Here is a 20,124-nt window from a genome sequence, read left to right on the forward strand (position 1 = left end):
ACCTTGTGGATCTCGGACCCTCCTCTTGTAGTCTAGGTGTGAACTTGTGGATCTCAGACCCTCCTCTTGTAGTCTAGGTGTGAACTTGTGGATCTCAGCCCCTCCTCTTGTATCCTTGGTGTGAACGTGTGGATCTCAGACCCTCCTCTTGTATCCTAGGTGTGAACTTGTGGATCTCGGACCCTCCTCTTGTATCCTAGGTGTGAACTTGTGGATCTCAGACCCTCCTCTTGTATCCTAGGTGTGAACTTGTGGATCTCAGCCCCTCCTCTTGTATCCTTGGTGTGAATGTGTGGATCTCAGACCCTCCTCTTGTATCCTAGGTGTGAACTTGTGGATCTCGGACCCTCCTCTTGTATCCTTGGTGTGAACGTGTGGATCTCAGACCCTCCTCTTGTATCCTAGGTGTGAACTTGTGGATCTCGGACCCTCCTCTTGTATCCTAGGTGTGAACTTGTGGATCTCAGACCCTCCTCTTGTATCCTAGGTGTGAACTTGTGGATCTCAGCCCCTCCTCTTGTATCCTAGGTGTGAACTTGTGGATCTCGGACCCTCCTCTTGTATCCTAGGTGTGAACTTGTGGATCTCAGACCCTTCTCTTGTATCCTAGGTGTGAACTTGTGGACCTCAGACCCTCCTCTTGTATCCTAGGTGTGACCTTGTGGATCTCGGACCCTCCTCTTGTAGTCTAGGTGTGAACTTGTGGATCTCAGACCCTCCTCTTGTATCCTAGGTGTGAACTTGTGGATCTCAGACCCTCCTCTTGTATCCTTGGTGTGAACTTGTGGATCTCGGACCCTCCTCTTGTAGTCTTGGTGTGAACTTGTGGATCTCAGACCCTCCTCTTGTATCCTAGGTGTGAACTTGTGGATCTCAGACCCTCCTCTTGTAGTCTAGGTGTGAACTTGTGGATCTCGGACCCTCCTCTTGTATCCTAGGTGTGAACTTGTGGACCTCAGACCCTCCTCTTGTATCCTAGGTGTGAACTTGTGGATCTCAGACCCTCCTCTTGTAGTCTAGGTGTGAACGTGTGGATCTCGGACCCTCCTCTTGTAGTCTTGGTGTGAACTTGTGGATCTCAGACCCTCCTCTTGTATCCTAGGTGTGAACTTGTGGATCTCGGACCCTCCTCTTGTAGTCTAGGTGTGAACTTGTAGATCTCGGACCCTCCTCTTGTATCCTAGGTGTGGACTTGTGGATCTCAGACCCTCCTCTTGTAGTCTAGGTGTGGACTTGTGGATCTCAGACCCTCCTCTTGTTGTCTAGGTGTGAACTTGTGGATCCCGGACCCTCCTCTTGTATCCTAGGTGTGGACTTGTGGATCTCAGACCCTCCTCTTGTATCCTAGGTGTGAACTTGTGGATCTCGGACCCTCCTCTTGTATCCTAGGTGTGGACTTGTGGATCTCAGACCCTCCTCTTGTATCCTAGGTGTGAACTTGTGGATCTCGGACCCTCCTCTTGTATCCTAGGTGTGGACTTGTGGATCTCAGACCCTCCTCTTGTAGTCTAGGTGTGAACTTGTGGATCTCAGCCCCTCCTCTTGTATCCTTGGTGTGAACGTGTGGATCTCAGACCCTCCTCTTGTATCCTAGGTGTGAACTTGTGGATCTCGGACCCTCCTCTTGTATCCTAGGTGTGAACTTGTGGATCTCAGACCCTCCTCTTGTATCCTAGGTGTGAACTTGTGGATCTCAGACCCTCCTCTTGTATCCTTGGTGTGAACGTGTGGATCTCAGACCCTCCTCTTGTATCCTAGGTGTGAACTTGTGGATCTCGGACCCTCCTCTTGTATCCTTGGTGTGAACGTGTGGATCTCAGACCCTCCTCTTGTATCCTAGGTGTGAACTTGTGGATCTCGGACCCTCCTCTTGTATCCTAGGTGTGAACTTGTGGATCTCAGACCCTCCTCTTGTATCCTAGGTGTGAACTTGTGGATCTCAGCCCCTCCTCTTGTATCCTAGGTGTGAACTTGTGGATCTCGGACCCTCCTCTTGTATCCTAGGTGTGAACTTGTGGATCTCAGACCCTTCTCTTGTATCCTAGGTGTGAACTTGTGGACCTCAGACCCTCCTCTTGTATCCTAGGTGTGACCTTGTGGATCTCGGACCCTCCTCTTGTAGTCTAGGTGTGAACTTGTGGATCTCAGACCCTCCTCTTGTATCCTAGGTGTGAACTTGTGGATCTCAGACCCTCCTCTTGTATCCTTGGTGTGAACTTGTGGATCTCGGACCCTCCTCTTGTAGTCTTGGTGTGAACTTGTGGATCTCAGACCCTCCTCTTGTATCCTAGGTGTGAACTTGTGGATCTCAGACCCTCCTCTTGTAGTCTAGGTGTGAACTTGTGGATCTCGGACCCTCCTCTTGTATCCTAGGTGTGAACTTGTGGACCTCAGACCCTCCTCTTGTATCCTAGGTGTGAACTTGTGGATCTCAGACCCTCCTCTTGTAGTCTAGGTGTGAACGTGTGGATCTCGGACCCTCCTCTTGTAGTCTTGGTGTGAACTTGTGGATCTCAGACCCTCCTCTTGTATCCTAGGTGTGGACTTGTGGATCTCAGACCCTCCTCTTGTATTCTAGGTGTGAACTTGTGGATCTCAGACCCTCCTCTTGTATCCTAGGTGTGAACTTGTGGATCTCAGCCCCTCCTCTTGTATCCTTGGTGTGAACGTGTGGATCTCAGACCCTCCTCTTGTATCCTAGGTGTGAACTTGTGGATCTCGGACCCTCCTCTTGTATCCTTGGTGTGGACTTGTGGATCTCAGACCCTCCTCTTGTAACCTAGGTGTGAACTTGTGGATCTCAGACCCTCCTCTTGTATCCTAGGTGTGAACTTGTGGATCTCAGCCCCTCCTCTTGTATCCTTGGTGTGAACGTGTGGATCTCAGACCCTCCTCTTGTATCCTAGGTGTGGACTTGTGGATCTCAGACCCTCCTCTTGTATTCTAGGTGTGGACTTGTGGATCTCAGACCCTCCTTTTGTAGTCTAGGTGTGGACTTGTGGATCTCAGACCCTCCTCTTGTAGTCTAGGTGTGAACTTGTGGATCCCGGACCCTCCTCTTGTATCCTAGGTGTGGAATTGTGGATCTCAGACCCTCCTCTTGTATCCTAGGTGTGAACTTGTGGATCTCGGACCCTCCTCTTGTATCCTAGGTGTGGACTTGTGGATCTCAGACCCTCCTCTTGTAGTCTAGGTGTGAACTTGTGGATCTCAGCCCCTCCTCTTGTATCCTTGGTGTGAACGTGTGGATCTCAGACCCTCCTCTTGTATCCTAGGTGTGAACTTGTGGATCTCGGACCCTCCTCTTGTATCCTAGGTGTGAACTTGTGGATCTCAGACCCTCCTCTTGTATCCTAGGTGTGAACTTGTGGATCTCAGCCCCTCCTCTTGTATCCTTGGTGTGAACGTGTGGATCTCAGACCCTCCTCTTGTATCCTAGGTGTGAACTTGTGGATCTCGGACCCTCCTCTTGTATCCTTGGTGTGAACGTGTGGATCTCAGACCCTCCTCTTGTATCCTAGGTGTGAACTTGTGGATCTCGGACCCTCCTCTTGTATCCTAGGTGTGAACTTGTGGATCTCAGACCCTCCTCTTGTATCCTAGGTGTGAACTTGTGGATCTCAGCCCCTCCTCTTGTATCCTAGGTGTGAACTTGTGGATCTCGGACCCTCCTCTTGTATCCTAGGTGTGAACTTGTGGATCTCAGACCCTTCTCTTGTATCCTAGGTGTGAACTTGTGGACCTCAGACCCTCCTCTTGTATCCTAGGTGTGACCTTGTGGATCTCGGACCCTCCTCTTGTAGTCTAGGTGTGAACTTGTGGATCTCAGACCCTCCTCTTGTATCCTAGGTGTGAACTTGTGGATCTCAGACCCTCCTCTTGTATCCTTGGTGTGAACTTGTGGATCTCGGACCCTCCTCTTGTAGTCTTGGTGTGAACTTGTGGATCTCAGACCCTCCTCTTGTATCCTAGGTGTGAACTTGTGGATCTCAGACCCTCCTCTTGTAGTCTAGGTGTGAACTTGTGGATCTCGGACCCTCCTCTTGTATCCTAGGTGTGAACTTGTGGACCTCAGACCCTCCTCTTGTATCCTAGGTGTGAACTTGTGGATCTCAGACCCTCCTCTTGTAGTCTAGGTGTGAACGTGTGGATCTCGGACCCTCCTCTTGTAGTCTTGGTGTGAACTTGTGGATCTCAGACCCTCCTCTTGTATCCTAGGTGTGAACTTGTGGACCTCAGACCCTCCTCTTGTAGTCTTGGTGTGACCTCGTGGATCTCGGACCCTCTGCAGACCTCCAGACTGCTTGACTCTAGGATTTACCTTCTTTAAGAATAAACTCCCTTAAAGACCGTCTTATTCCAAGAATCTTCATTTCAGGATAACAGAAAGGTTTCCTCCCCATTGTAATATTATCTACTGGTTTGTCTCAGTACATTTTGGAAAAGTCTGAATTTTTAGATTTTTAGAAACAAGTCAGAATTTGAGAGAAAAAAATCCGATATTTGAAAAATATTCAGAATTTTGGGATTTTGAGAGAAAAAGTAAATTTCCTCCAGAAACCGAAACTGGACAGAATATTAATTTTGTTATTTTCTCACCTCGGCCAGAACCCCCCCACTCAGGCTGGTGGGCAGACCAGCCCCCCCCCCTCGCCATCGTTTCCATGGAGACACTCCGCCCTCGCATCGCCCTCTGGTGGGAGGAGAGAGAGGCAATGTATCATATTATTCATTTTATTACAGAAAGTCAGAATTTTGAGAAAAAAGTCAGAATCTTAAAAAATAAATAAATGGATAAATAGTTTCTACTAATTTTAGTTTTCGACCGTTTCATTAAATGTCTGTATTAATATTTAATTGAATTAGTAGAATAAAATACAATAGGAGGGGAAAAACAACATTAAGGTTAAAATAAATCCTGTAATGCTGCTGGATTATTATTATATAACACACACACGCACACACACCCCCCCCCCCACACACACACACATATACACATACACACACACACACACACCTTGATGGACTCCAGCAGGCCTCCGTGTGTTTGTCCGTTCTCAGATCGCCCCTCCTCCTCCAGACCTGAACCCAATCCCAGCATGCACTGGGAGCGCCGGTTCAGATCCTCCAGGAGGCTGTCCAGCAGGGCGGCGCGCGTACGCTCCTACACACACACACACACACACACACACACACACACACACACACACACACACACACACACACACACACACACACACACACACACACACACACACACACACACACAATTTTAAACAACTGAACTACTTTTTCTGAGCTGTTCTTCTTATTCCAGTGGGAAGTCAGCAGCCTCTCCAGTATTTGCACGAGTGTATTTCTGCAGAAAGTCGTGTGTGTGTGTGTGTGTGTGTGTGTGTGTGTGTGTGTGTGTGTGTGTGTGTGTGTGTGTGTGTGTGTGTGTGTGTGTGTGTGTGTGTGTGTGTGTGTGTGTGTGTGTGTGTACCTCAAGTCGGGCGAATCGCTCACTCTTGTAGCAGGCCAGCTCGGCGTTGATGAGTTTGGTGAGCAGGAACTCTCTGAACTCCGGACCCTGAACACAGCACCAGGTTCACTGTGTGTTATAACATGTTATATATATGTGTATATATATATATATATATACATATATATATATATACATATATATATATACATATATGTATATATATATACATATATATATGTATATATATATATATTCATAGTCAGAGTCACGACCTCTTCCTCACCTTCTTAAAAACAGCTGGAATCGGGAGGGGCGGGCCGAACGGAGGAACGTCTTCTCGGGCCGTGACGGACACCTGTCAATCACAACAAGCAGAAATAAAACATGATTTAGTGACACATCAGCTCCAGGACACTTCAGAGACATGTCCTTAGTAACAGCTGGGAGAGGGGGGGGGGCTACAAGGACCTGTTTGGGGTTAGGAGCAGGACACTTCAGAGACATGTCCTTAGTAACAGCTGGAAGAGAGAGAGGGGGGGCTACAAGGACCTGTTTGGGGTTTGGAGCAGGACACTTCAGAGACATGTCCTTAGTAACAGCTGGAAGAGAGGGGGGGGGCTACAAGGACCTGTTTGGGGTTTGGAGCAGGACACTTCAGAGACATGTCCTTAGTAACAGCTGGAAGAGAGGGGGGGGGCTACAAGGACCTGTTTGGGGTTTGGAGCAGGACACTTCAGAGTCATGTCCTTAGTAACAGCTGGAAGAGAGGGGGGGGGGGGGGGCTACAAGGACCTGTTTGGGGTTTGGAGCAGGACACTTCAGAGACATGTCCTTAGTATCAGCTGGAAGAGAGGGGGGGGGGCTACAAGGACCTGTTTGGGGTTTGGAGCAGGACACTTCAGAGACATGTCCTTAGTAACAGCTGGAAGAGAGGGGGGGGGCTACAAGGACCTGTTTGGGGTTTGGAGCAGGACACTTCAGAGACATGTCCTTAGTAACAGCTGGAAGAGAGGGGGGGGGGGCTACAAGGACCTGTTTGGGGTTTGGAGCAGGACACTTCAGAGTCATGTCCTTAGTAACAGCTGGAAGAGAGGGGGGGGGGGGCTACAAGGACCTGTTTGGGGTTTGGAGCAGGACACTTCAGAGTCATGTCCTTAGTAACAGCTGGAAGAGAGGGGGGGGGGCTACAAGGATCTGTTTGGGGCTTGGAGCAGGACACTTCAGAGTCATGTCCTTAGTAACAGCTGGAAGAGAGGGGGGGGGCTACAAGGATCTGTTGGGGTTTGGAGCAGGACACTTCAGAGACATGTCCTTAGTAACAGCTGGAAGAGAGGGGGGGGGGCTACAAGGATCTGTTGGGGTTTGGAGCAGGACACTTCAGAGACATGTCCTTAGTAACAGCTGGAAGAGAGGGGGGGGGGTACAAGGACCTGTTTGGGGTTTGGAGCAGGACACTTCAGAGTCATGTCCTTAGTAACAGCTGGAAGAGAGGGGGGGGGGTACAAGGACCTGTTTGGGGTTTGGAGCAGGACACTTCAGAGACATGTCCTTAGTAACAGCTGGAAGAGAGGGGGGGGGGCTACAAGGACCTGTTGGGGTTTGGAGCAGGACACTTCAGAGTCATGTCCTTAGTAACAGCTGGAAGAGAGGGGGGGGGCTACAAGGACCTGTTTGGGGTTTGGAGCAGGACACTTCAGAGACATGTCCTTAGTATCAGCTGGAAGAGAGGGGGGGGGCTACAAGGACCTGTTTGGGGTTTGGAGCAGGACACTTCAGAGACATGTCCTTAGTAACAGCTGGAAGAGAGGGGGGGGGCTACAAGGACCTGTTTGGGGTTTGGAGCAGGACACTTCAGAGACATGTCCTTAGTAACAGCTGGAAGAGAGAGGGGGGGCTACAAGGACCTGTTTGGGGTTTGGAGCAGGACACTTCAGAGACATGTCCTCACCTTGTAGGAGTCACTCTCTCCTTCGGGCTGCACCAGGATGAAGGCGTGCAGGAAGTTGGAGGCGATCATGTCGGGGACGAACGGCGTGGCATCCTCCTGAAACACCAGCGCCACGATGTCGTTCCCGATGTGGCGTTTCCTCTGCAGCTGCAGGAGGCCACGGAGGACACAGAGGACACAGAGGAGCTCACTAACCACACGGGATGTCTCCTCCCCAGGGGAGCAAGCAGCTTCATGTCACGCCGTTAGGTCAGGGTCAGAGGTCAGGGTGTTAGAGGTCAGGGTGTTAGAGGTCAGGGTGTTAGAGGTCAGGTAGAGGTCAGGGTGTTAGAGGTCAGGGTGTTAGAGGTCAGGGTGTTAGAGGTCAGGTAGAGGTCAGGGTGTTAGAGGTCAGGGTGTTAGAGGTCAGGTAGAGGTCAGGGTGTTAGAGGTCAGGGTGTTAGAGGTCAGGGTGTTAGAGGTCAGGGTGTTAGAGGTCAGTGTTAGAGGTCAGGGTGTCAGAGGTCAGGGTGTCAGAGGTCAGGGTGTTAGAGGTCAGGGTGTCAGAGGTCAGGGTGTTAGAGGTCAGTGTTAGAGGTCAGGGTCAGAGGTCAGTGTTAGAGGTCAGGGTGTTAGAGGTCAGGGTGTTAGAGGTCAGGGTGTTAGAGGTCAGTGTTAGAGGTCAGGGTGTTAGAGGTCAGGGTGTTAGAGGTCAGGGTGTTAGAGGTCAGAGTGGTAGAGGTCAGGGTGTTAGAGGTCAGGGTGGTAGAGGTCAGGGTGTTAGAGGTCAGGGTCAGGTGTCCTTCAGGGTTCTTTGGACCTGCATACTTCTGATCGCTCATTGCACTTCGTTGTAAATCAAAACATTTAAATCTTAATTCAAGTTATATTGAAGAACTTTTAATAAAGTTTTGACAGAAATCAGTGTTGAGAATTGTTTAGGACCTTTCAGCTTTGTAATAAGTTGAAATGAAGTAATCAAAAAGTTACATTATGTATTACATGTAAACAGGTAACTAGTCGGGCTCCGCACGATGCCGTACTGTCGCGATACTTAAGCCATGATACGATAGGATTGCGATTCTACGATATACTAAGTATTGCGATGCGATATATTGCGATACTGCAGATCACATGCGTCATGTCCGTCTCCCCTTCCTGGTGAAAACATGTAAAACAATATGAATAATTTATGTAAACAACCCAATGTGTGTTCTTTGAACCTCAAAAGAGTTCATGTCTTAACTTCCTGTTTTATATACGACTATCTTTCGGAGGGATATGCTACAGTTAATATAAAAAATATAAAAAGTTTATATAATAAAATATCGATACTTGGCGTCCGTGTATCGATACAATATCGCCACGCAAAGTATCTATCGCTCTACTATGCTGTATCGATGATCCCCCACCACTTAGTAATCTGTAACCTATTACATTTTAAAAGTAAGCGTCCCAACACTGCTCGTAACTAAACGCCACGGAGCGGCCGCTACCTGCTGAGCGTCGCCCTCGATGAACGGCAGCTTGGTGGAGACGTGGAACATGATCTCCTGCTCCCTGTGGACGCTGTAAACCGACTGGGACCCCGTCTGTCCGTGGGACACGTCCAGACCCCCCCGAAACCTGCAGGACACACGCATGTAGAGACGCTAAGTACACACATCCTTTACTCAAGTAGAAGTACAGATACTCGTGTTTACTGTTTAGTACTGACTAAACTTCTTTGAGTATTTGAGTTCAACATGTAAGAAGTAGAAAGTACAGGTATTTGAGTTCAACATGTAAGAAGTAGAAAGTACAGGTATTTGAGTTCAATATGTAAGAAGTAGAAAGTACAGGTATTTGGGTTCAACATGTGAGAAGTAGAAAGTACAGGTATTTGAGTTCAACATGAGAGAAGTAGAAAGTACAGGTATTTGAGTTCAACATGAGAGAAGTAGAAAGTACAGGTATTTGAGTTCAACATATAAGAAGTAGAAAGTAGAGGTATTTGGGTTCAACATGTAAGAAGTAGAAAGTACAGGTATTTGGGTTCAACATGTAAGAAGTAGAAAGTACAGGTATTTGAGTTCAACATGAGAGAAGTAGAAAGTACAGGTATTTGAGTTTAACATGTAAGAAGTAGAAAGTACAGGTATTTGGGTTCAACATGTAAGAAGTAGAAAGTACAGGTATTTGAGTTCAACATGTAAGAAGTAGAAAGTACAGGTATTTGAGTTCAACATGTAAGAAGTAGAAAGTAGAGGTATTTGGGTTCAACATGTAAGAAGTAGAAAGTACAGGTATTTGAGTTCAACATGTAAGAAGTAGAAAGTACAGGTATTTGAGTTCAACATGTAAGAAGTAGAAAGTAGAGGTATTTGGGTTCAACATGTGAGAAGTAGAAAGTACAGGTATTTCAGTTCAACATGTAAGAAGTAGAAAGTACAGGTATATGTGTTCAACATGTAAGAAGTAGAAAGTACAGGTATTTGAGTTCAACATGTAAGAAGTAGAAAGTACAGGTATTTGAGTTCAACATGTAAGAAGTAGAAAGTACAGGTATTTGAGTTCAACATGTAAGAAGTAGAAAGTACAGGTATTTGAGTTCAACATGTAAGAAGTAGAAAGTACAGGTATTTGAGTTCAACATGAGAGAAGTAGAAAGTACAGGTATTTGGGTTCAACATGTAAGAAGTAGAAAGTACAGGTATTTGGGTTCAACATGTGAGAAGTAGAAAGTACAGGTGTTTGTGTTCAACATGTAAGAAGTAGAAAGTACAGGTATTTGGGTTCAACATGTAAGAAGTAGAAAGTACAGGTATTTGAGTTCAACATGTAAGAAGTAGAAAGTACAGGTATTTGGGTTCAACATGTAAGAAGTAGAAAGTACAGGTATTTGAGTTCAACATGTAAGAAGTAGAAAGTACAGGTATTTGAGTTCAACATGTGAGAAGTAGAAAGTACAGGTATTTGGGTTCAACATGTGAGAAGTAGAAAGTACAGGTGTTTGTGTTCAACATGTAAGAAGTAGAAAGTACAGGTATTTGGGTTCAACATGTAAGAAGTAGAAAGTACAGGTATTTGAGTTCAACATGTAAGAAGTAGAAAGTACAGGTATTTGAGTTCAACATGTGAGAAGTAGAAAGTACAGGTATTTGGGTTCAACATGTGAGAAGTAGAAAGTACAGGTATTTGAGTTCAACATGTAAGAAGTAGAAAGTACAGGTATTTGAGTTCAACATGTAAGAAGTAGAAAGTACAGGTATTTGGGTTCAACATGTAAGAAGTAGAAAGTAGAGGTATTTGGGTTCAACATGTAAGAAGTAGAAAGTACAGGTATTTGGGTTCAACATGTAAGAAGTAGAAAGTACAGGTATTTGAGTTCAACATGAGAGAAGTAGAAAGTACAGGTATTTGAGTTTAACATGTAAGAAGTAGAAAGTACAGGTATTTGGGTTCAACATGTAAGAAGTAGAAAGTACAGGTATTTGAGTTCAACATGTAAGAAGTAGAAAGTACAGGTATTTGAGTTCAACATGTAAGAAGTAGAAAGTAGAGGTATTTGGGTTCAACATGTAAGAAGTAGAAAGTACAGGTATTTGAGTTCAACATGTAAGAAGTAGAAAGTACAGGTATTTGAGTTCAACATGTAAGAAGTAGAAAGTAGAGGTATTTGGGTTCAACATGTGAGAAGTAGAAAGTACAGGTATTTCAGTTCAACATGTAAGAAGTAGAAAGTACAGGTATATGTGTTCAACATGTAAGAAGTAGAAAGTACAGGTATTTGAGTTCAACATGTAAGAAGTAGAAAGTACAGGTATTTGAGTTCAACATGTAAGAAGTAGAAAGTACAGGTATTTGAGTTCAACATGTAAGAAGTAGAAAGTACAGGTATTTGAGTTCAACATGAGAGAAGTAGAAAGTACAGGTATTTGGGTTCAACATGTAAGAAGTAGAAAGTACAGGTATTTGGGTTCAACATGTGAGAAGTAGAAAGTACAGGTGTTTGTGTTCAACATGTAAGAAGTAGAAAGTACAGGTATTTGGGTTCAACATGTAAGAAGTAGAAAGTACAGGTATTTGAGTTCAACATGTAAGAAGTAGAAAGTACAGGTATTTGGGTTCAACATGTAAGAAGTAGAAAGTACAGGTATTTGAGTTCAACATGTAAGAAGTAGAAAGTACAGGTATTTGAGTTCAACATGTGAGAAGTAGAAAGTACAGGTATTTGGGTTCAACATGTGAGAAGTAGAAAGTACAGGTGTTTGTGTTCAACATGTAAGAAGTAGAAAGTACAGGTATTTGGGTTCAACATGTAAGAAGTAGAAAGTACAGGTATTTGAGTTCAACATGTAAGAAGTAGAAAGTACAGGTATTTGAGTTCAACATGTGAGAAGTAGAAAGTACAGGTATTTGGGTTCAACATGTGAGAAGTAGAAAGTACAGGTATTTGAGTTCAACATGTAAGAAGTAGAAAGTACAGGTATTTGAGTTCAACATGTAAGAAGTAGAAAGTACAGGTGTTTGTGTTCAACATGTAAGAAGTAGAAAGTACAGGTATTTGGGTTCAACATGTAAGAAGTAGAAAGTACAGGTATTTGAGTTCAACATGTGAGAAGTAGAAAGTACAGGTATTTGAGTTCAACATGTGAGAAGTAGAAAGTACAGGTATTTGAGTTCAACATGTAAGAAGTAGAAAGTACAGGTATTTTAGTTCAACATGTAAGAAGTAGAAAGTACAGGTATTTGAGTTCAACATGTAAGAAGTAGAAAGTACAGGTATTTGGGTTCAACATGTAAGAAGTAGAAAGTACAGGTATTTGGGTTCAACATGTAAGAAGTAGAAAGTACAGGTATTTGTGTTCAACATGTAAGAAGTAGAAAGTACAGGTATTTGTGTTCAACATGTAAGAAGTAGAAAGTACAGGTATTTGAGTTCAACATGTGAGAAGTAGAAAGTACAGGTATTTGAGTTCAACATGTAAGAAGTAGAAAGTACAGGTATTTGAGTTCAACATGTAAGAAGTAGAAAGTACAGGTATTTGAGTTCAACATGTAAGAAGTAGAAAGTACAGGTATTTGTGTTCAACATGTGAGAAGTAGAAAGTACAGGTATTTGGGTTCAACATGTGAGAAGTAGAAAGTACAGGTATTTGAGTTCAACATGTAAGAAGTAGAAAGTACAGGTATTTGTGTTCAACATGTAAGAAGTCAAAGTAAAAAGTGGTCAGTAAAATAAGTAGTGGAGTAAAGTACTGATACCAGAAACATGTACTTAAGTATAATAGGAAAGTATTTGTTGTTGATAGTGCTACAGATGCACTGCGAATAAAATTACACTCTGTTGCTCCTTTGAAAAAGAAGAAAATAAAACAACATAGATTAGCTCCATGGCATAATGCCGAAACCCGCAGAATAAAGCAAAAGTCGAGACAACTTGAAAGGATATGGCGTTCCACTAAACTTGAAGAATCTCGTTTAATTTGGCATATTACTCTCAATGAATATAAGAAAGCACTGCGTAAAGCGAGAGCAGCCTACTACTCTTCATTAATAGATGAGAATAAGAATAATGCAAGATGTCTTTTCAGCACTGTAGCCAGGCTGACAGAGAGCCACAGCTCGATTGAGCCTTCTATTCCCTTAGCACTCAGTAGCAATGATTTTATGTGCTTTTTTAACGATAAAATTGTTACTCTTAGAAACAAAATGAATGACCTCTTGCCTTCGACCAGTATAGTGTTATCAACAGCTCCCGGAAACGTAAGTTCTAATATTACACTAGATAGTAAACTAGAATGCTTTTCAGCCATAAGCCTTGAACAATTACATTCAATGATTCTCTCTTCTAAACCATCAACGTGCATGTTAGACCCAATTCCAACTAAGCTGTTGAAGGAAGTTTCTCCATTAATTAGCACTTCTTTATTAAATATTATGAATATGTCTTTATTATCAGGCTATGTTCCACAATCATTCAAAGTAGCAGTGATAAAACCGCTTCTTAAAAAGCACAACCTCGATCCAGAGGTTTTAGCCAACTATAGACCTATTTCTAATCTTCCGTTCCTCTCAGAGATTCTTGAGAAAGCGGTCGCAAAACAGTTGTGTGATTACTTAAAAAACAATGATTTATTTGAAGATTTTCAGTCTGGCTTTAGAACACATCATAGCACAGAGACAGCTCTGGTTAAAGTCACAAATGATATTCTAATAGCCTCAGACAAGGGACTTGTCTCTATTCTTGTTTTGCTCGATCTCAGTGCTGCATTTGATACTATCGACCATGACATCCTATTGCAAAGACTAGAGCACTTAGTTGGCATACAGGGAACTGCTTTAGGCTGGTTTAGGTCCTATCTATCTGAACGCTCTCAGTTTGTACGTGTTAACGATGAATCTTCCACGCAAACCAAAGTTAGCCATGGAGTGCCACAGGGCTCAGTGCTCGGACCTATTTTGTTCACATTATATATGCTTCCGTTAGGCAATATTATAAGGAATCATTCTGTAAACTTCCATTGTTATGCGGATGATACTCAACTATATTTATCAATCAAGCCTGATGAAATTAATCATCTAAATAAAATTCAAGACTGCCTCAAGGACTTAAAAACGTGGATGAGCTTAAACTTTTTGATGTTAAACACGACCAAAACTGAAGTTATTGTACTCGGCCCGAAGAATCTACGAAACAAATTATCTAAAGATATACTAACTATGGATGGCATTAATTTGGCCTCCAGTGAGACTGTAAGGAATCTTGGTGTTATATTTGATCAGGATTTATCCTTTAACGCCCACATAAAATCAATCTCAAGGACCGCCTACTTCCATCTACGTAACATTGCAAAAATCAGGCATATCTTGCCTCAAAGCGATGCAGAGAAACTAGTCCATGCATTTGTTACTTCCAGGCTGGATTATTGTAACTCTTTATTATCAGGGAGTACCAAGAAGTCAGTCAAGTGGCTTCAGCTGATTCAAAATGCTGCGGCTCGTGTACTAACCAGAGTTAGGAGAAGGGACCACATGACTCCTGTTCTGGCTGCCTTACACTGGCTCCCTATAGAACACAGGATAGCATTTAAAATTCTTCTTCTCGCCTACAAAGCCCTTAATGGGCAGGCGCCATCTTACCTTAAAGAACTCATTATACCCTACTGGCCTACTAGGGCATTGCGTTCCAAGAATGCAGGGTTGTTGGTTGTTCCTAGAGTCTCTAAAAGTACAATGGGAGCCAGAGCCTTTTCTTATCAAGCTCCACATTTGTGGAATCAGCTTCCAGTTTGTGTTCGGGCGGCAGACACCCTATCCGTTTCTAAGAGTGCGCTTAAGACCTTCCTTTTTGATAAAGCTTATAGTGATCAAATAAAATAATCTAATAAGAGTGCATTGACGTAGATACGTTGTGCCTCTTCACCTATACATTTTAGTTCTTACTCTTTCACTTAAATCCTGAAAACTTAGATCTTATATTTAAACCTTTATCCAAACCTTTCCCCTCTCTGACCTCTCGAGGTTCTTAGAGGGTAACGGGTTGCAGAGAGGCCTAGCCCGGCCGGGGAGTGTGGAACGTAGCCACAGACCCACTCCTCACCTCTCACCAACTCAGGTTCCAGTGGGGACCTCTCACTGTTTCCTACTTCTTACTTGCTACCTTTCCCCTCAGCCTATCCTAAGGGAGTGCATGTATGTAGACGCGTTAGTTTAGCTGCTATAGGCTTAGACTGTTGGGGGGGCACCTTAATCCGTCTGTCTGTCTGTCTGTACCTGTGTACTCTCATGTTCCGATTAACCCAGCTTCCCCCAAATCTCTTTGTTGTGTCCATCTCTACGCCGGGATCCTGAGTCGAGGCTGATCCTGTTGCTGTGGTCGTGTGTCCTGGATCCTCTATCCTGAGCACTGGATCTGTGTCCTGGACTTCGAGTCGTGGCTGAACCTGTCTCTGCGGTCCTGCCAGACTCTCAACATACTACTTCCCTGATGGCTCCCACAACATTGCTGACATCCTTGAGGATTCATCTTCTTATTACAGACACATGCATTTCCTAACATTCGGTCTATAAGCTGTAAAATGTGTTATCTCTTGGATTCACACACGGCATCTATTGCAGTCTGTCAGTCCTGGAGAGGATCCCTCCTCTGTTGCTCTCCTGAGGTTTCTCCCATGTTCCCTTAAACTGTGGGGTTTCTCCGGAAGTGTTTCCTTGTACGATGTGAGGGTCTGAGGACAGAGGGTCTAAGGACAGAGGGTCTGAGGACAGAGGGTCAAAGGACAGAGGGTCTGAGGACAGAGGGTGTAAGGACAGAGGGTCTGAGGACAGAGGGTCTGAGGACAGAGGGTCTGAGGACAGAGGGTCTAAGGACAGAGGGTCTGAGGACAGAGGGTCTAAGGACAGAGGGTCTGAGGACAGAGGGTCTGAGGACAGAGGGTGTAAGGACAGAGGGTCTGAGGACAGAGGGTCTGAGGACAGAGGGTCTGAGGACAGAGGGTCTAAGGACAGAGGGTCTGAGGACAGAGGGTCTAAGGACAGAGGGTCTGAGGACAGAGGGTCTGAGGACAGAGGGTGTCATATTGTCATACTGATATTCTGTACAAACTGTGAAGACACTGAGACAAATGTAACATTTGTGATATTGGGCTATAAATAAACATTGATTGATTGAAGGATAATAGAAAATAAGTATTACCCTTATTTATTATTTATTAAACTACAGTGTACTGACGCGCTGCAGTGTTTCCTGTGTGTCACTCAGATGATAAAACAGGACGCCTCACCCCTTGAAGTCCTGCAGCTCCACGGTGTCTCCGAGCAGAGACAAGAACTCAGAGAACGCCGGCGTCTCCTCGTTGTTCCTGAACAGCTCCTCCTCAGACACCTGAAGAACACACACACACACACACACACACACACACACACACACACACACACACACACACACACACACACACACACAAACACACACACAGAGACACACACACACACACACATTATAATCTGATTGAATGTGTGTGTGCAGGAAGAGGAGGTTCCACCCACATACTGTATTGATCCCGATGTGGGACATGTTTGCGTTGCAGCATCAAAACACATCGACGTTAGAAAAATGAAAAGACTAGAAATAAACTATCAAAATGTAAACTTCTCAAATAGAAATAAAATAGCGTTAAAAAAGCAGAAAATATACATGTTGAAAAATACAAATGTACAGGAACAAAAGCAGGATTTTATATAAACATGAAGTGCGTAAGGAATGGGAAATAAATGTAAAATGTAGGATGTGAGAGAAACAGAGAGCTCTCACCTGTCCAAACCTCTGGTAAATGATTCCAAACTTGAAGGTGTTCTTGACCTCGTGTTCATCAAAGTTTACTATCAGCTGGGAGGCCTGCACACACACACACACACACACACACACACACACACACACACACACACAACACACACACACACACACACACACACACACACACACACACACACACACACACACACACACACACACACACAGAGACACACACGCACAGACACACACACACCCACACACACGCGTGGACACACACACACACACACACACACACACACACACACACACACATTTAAGAACACATTTGATAGACACATCTCCAGCTCATCACTTCTTCGCTCAGGATGATTCAGAACGGTTTGACTGGACTTTATAGGAAGCTGAATCCACAGATGTTTCCTGACCTTGGGGTAGAGGACGGGGCTGAAGCGCAGAGCGGCCGCCTCCTCACACAGCAGCTGAGAGAGGAGCAGAGCATCATCAGAGTCACAGAGACCATCAGCTGCAGCACACAACTACTCATATCTGCCCAGAGGGGGAAGTAGTGGAGTACAAATACTTCGTTACTTTAAGGACATGTTTCTGGGATCAGTACTTTTCTCCACTACTTATTTTTCTGACCACTTTTTACTTTCTACTTCTCACTCACATGTTGAACTCAAATACCTGTGCTTTCTACTTCTCTCATGTTGAACTCAAATACCTGTACTTTCTACTTCTTACATGTTGAACACAAATACCTGTACTTTCTACTTCTTACATGTTGAACTCAAATACTTGTACTTTCTACTTCTCACATGTTGAACCCAAATACCTGTACTTTCTACTTCTTACATGTTGAACTCAAATACCTGTACTTTCTACTTCTCTCATGTTGAACTCAAATACCTGTACTTTCTACTTCTCACATGTTGAACCCATATACCTGTACTTTCTACTTCTTACATGTTGAACCCAAATACCTGTACTTTCTACTTCTTACATGTTGAACACAAATACCTGTACTTTCTACATCTTACATGTTGAACCCAAATACCTGTACTTTCTACTTCTCACATGTTGAACTCAAATACCTGTACTTTCTACTTCTCTCATGTTGAACTCAAATACCTGTACTTTCTACTTCTTACATGTTGAACTCAAATACCTGTACTTTCTACTTCTTACATGTTGAACCCAAATACCTGTACTTTCTACTTCTTACATGTTGAACACAAATACCTGTACTTTCTACTTCTCACATGTTGAACTCAAATACCTGTACTTTCTACTTCTTACATGTTGAACTCAAATACCTGTACTTTCTACTTCTTACATGTTGAACTCAAATACCTGTACTTTCTACTTCTTACATGTTGAACTCAAATACCTGTACTTTCTACTTCTTACATGTTGAACTCAAATACCTGTACTTTCTACTTCTCTCATGTTGAACACAAATACCTGTACTTTCTACTTCTTACATGTTGAACACAAATACCTGTACTTTCTACTTCTCTCATGTTGAACACAAATACCTGTACTTTCTACTTCTTACATGTTGAACACAAATACCTGTACTTTCTACTTCTCACATGTTGAACACAAATACCTATACTTTCTACCTCTCACATGTTGAACCCAAATACCTGTACTTTCTACTTCTCTCATGTTGAACACAAATACCTGTACTTTCTACTTCTCACATGTTGAACCCAAATACCTGTACTTTCTACTTCTTACATGTTGAACACAAATACCTTTACTTTCTACTTCTTACATGTTGAACTCAAATACCTGTACTTTCTACTTCTTACATGTTGAACTCAAATACCTGTACTTTCTACTTCTTACATGTTGAACCCAAATACCTGTACTTTCTACTTCTTACATGTTGAACCCAAATACCTGTACTTTCTACTTCTTACATGTTGAACACAAATACCTGTACTTTCTACTTCTCACATGTTGAACTCAAATACCTGTACTTTCTACTTCTTACATGTTGAACTCAAATACCTGTACTTTCTACTTCTTACATGTTGAACCCAAATACCTGTACTTTCTACTTCTTACATGTTGAACCCAAATACCTGTACTTTCTACTTCTTACATGTTGAACACAAATACCTGTACTTTCTACTTCTCACATGTTGAACTCAAATACCTGTACTTTCTACTTCTCACATGTTGAACTCAAATACCTGTACTTTCTACTTCTCTCATGTTGAACTCAAATACCTGTACTTTCTACTTCTTACATGTTGAACTCAAATACCTGTACTTTCTACTTCTCTCATGTTGAACTCAAATACTTGTACTTTCTACTTCTTACATGTTGAACTCAAATACCTGTACTTTCTACTTCTTACATGTTGAACTCAAATACCTGTACTTTCTACTTCTCACATGTTGAACTCAAATACCTGTACTTTCTACTTCTTACATGTTGAACTCAAATACCTGTACTTCTACTTCTTACATGTTGAACCCAAATACCTGTACTTTCTACTTCTCTCAAGTTGAACTCAAATACTTGTACTTTCTACTTCTTACATGTTGAACTCAAATACGTGTACTTTCTACTTCTTACATGTTGAACCCAAATACCTGTACTTTCTACTTCTTACATGTTGAACTCAAATACCTGTACTTTCTACTTCTCTCATGTTGAACACAAATACCTGTACTTTCTACTTCTTACATGTTGAACACAAATACCTGTACTTTCTACTTCTCTCATGTTGAACACAAATACATGTACTTTCTACTTCTTACATGTTGAACACAAATACCTGTACTTTCTACTTCTCACATGTTGAACTCAAATACCTGTACTTTCTACTTCTTACATGTTGAACACAAATACCTGTACTTTCTACTTCTTACATGTTGAACCCAAATACTTGTACTTTCTACTTCTCTCATGTTGAACTCAAATACCTGTACTTTCTACTTCTTACATGTTGAACTCAAATACCTGTACTTTCTACTTCTCTCATGTTGAACACAAATACCTGTACTTTCTACTTCTTACATGTTGAACACAAATACCTGTACTTTCTACTTCTCACATGTTGAACTCAAATACCTGTACTTTCTACTTCTTACATGTTGAACTCAAATACCTGTACTTTCTACTTCTCTCATGTTGAACCCAAATACCTGTACTTTCTACATCTTACATGTTGAACTCAAATACCTGTACTTTCTACTTCTCTCATGTTGAACTCAAATACCTGTACTTTCTACTTCTCACATGTTGAACTCAAATACCTGTACTTTCTACTTCTTACATGTTGAACTCAAATACCTGTACTTTCTACTTCTTACATGTTGAACTCAAATACCTGTACTTTCTACTTCTCTCATGTGAACACAAATACCTGTACTTTCTACTTCTTACATGTTGAACACAAATACCTGTACTTTCTACTGCTCACATGTTGAACA

At 43.1% G+C, this 20,124-nt stretch overlaps 1 pseudogene; it reads right to left on the bottom strand.

Annotated features, from left to right (window-relative positions):
- Nucleotides 1-4,132: 4,132 nt before the first annotated feature.
- LOC117441310 (rap1 GTPase-activating protein 2-like) lies at nt 4,133-17,194 on the bottom strand (annotated as a pseudogene).
- Between the last annotated feature and the right edge of the window lie 2,930 nt (nt 17,195-20,124).

This window comes from Pseudochaenichthys georgianus, unplaced genomic scaffold (assembly GCF_902827115.2).
Source record: "Pseudochaenichthys georgianus unplaced genomic scaffold, fPseGeo1.2 scaffold_1670_arrow_ctg1, whole genome shotgun sequence".
NCBI lineage: Eukaryota > Metazoa > Chordata > Actinopteri > Perciformes > Channichthyidae > Pseudochaenichthys > Pseudochaenichthys georgianus.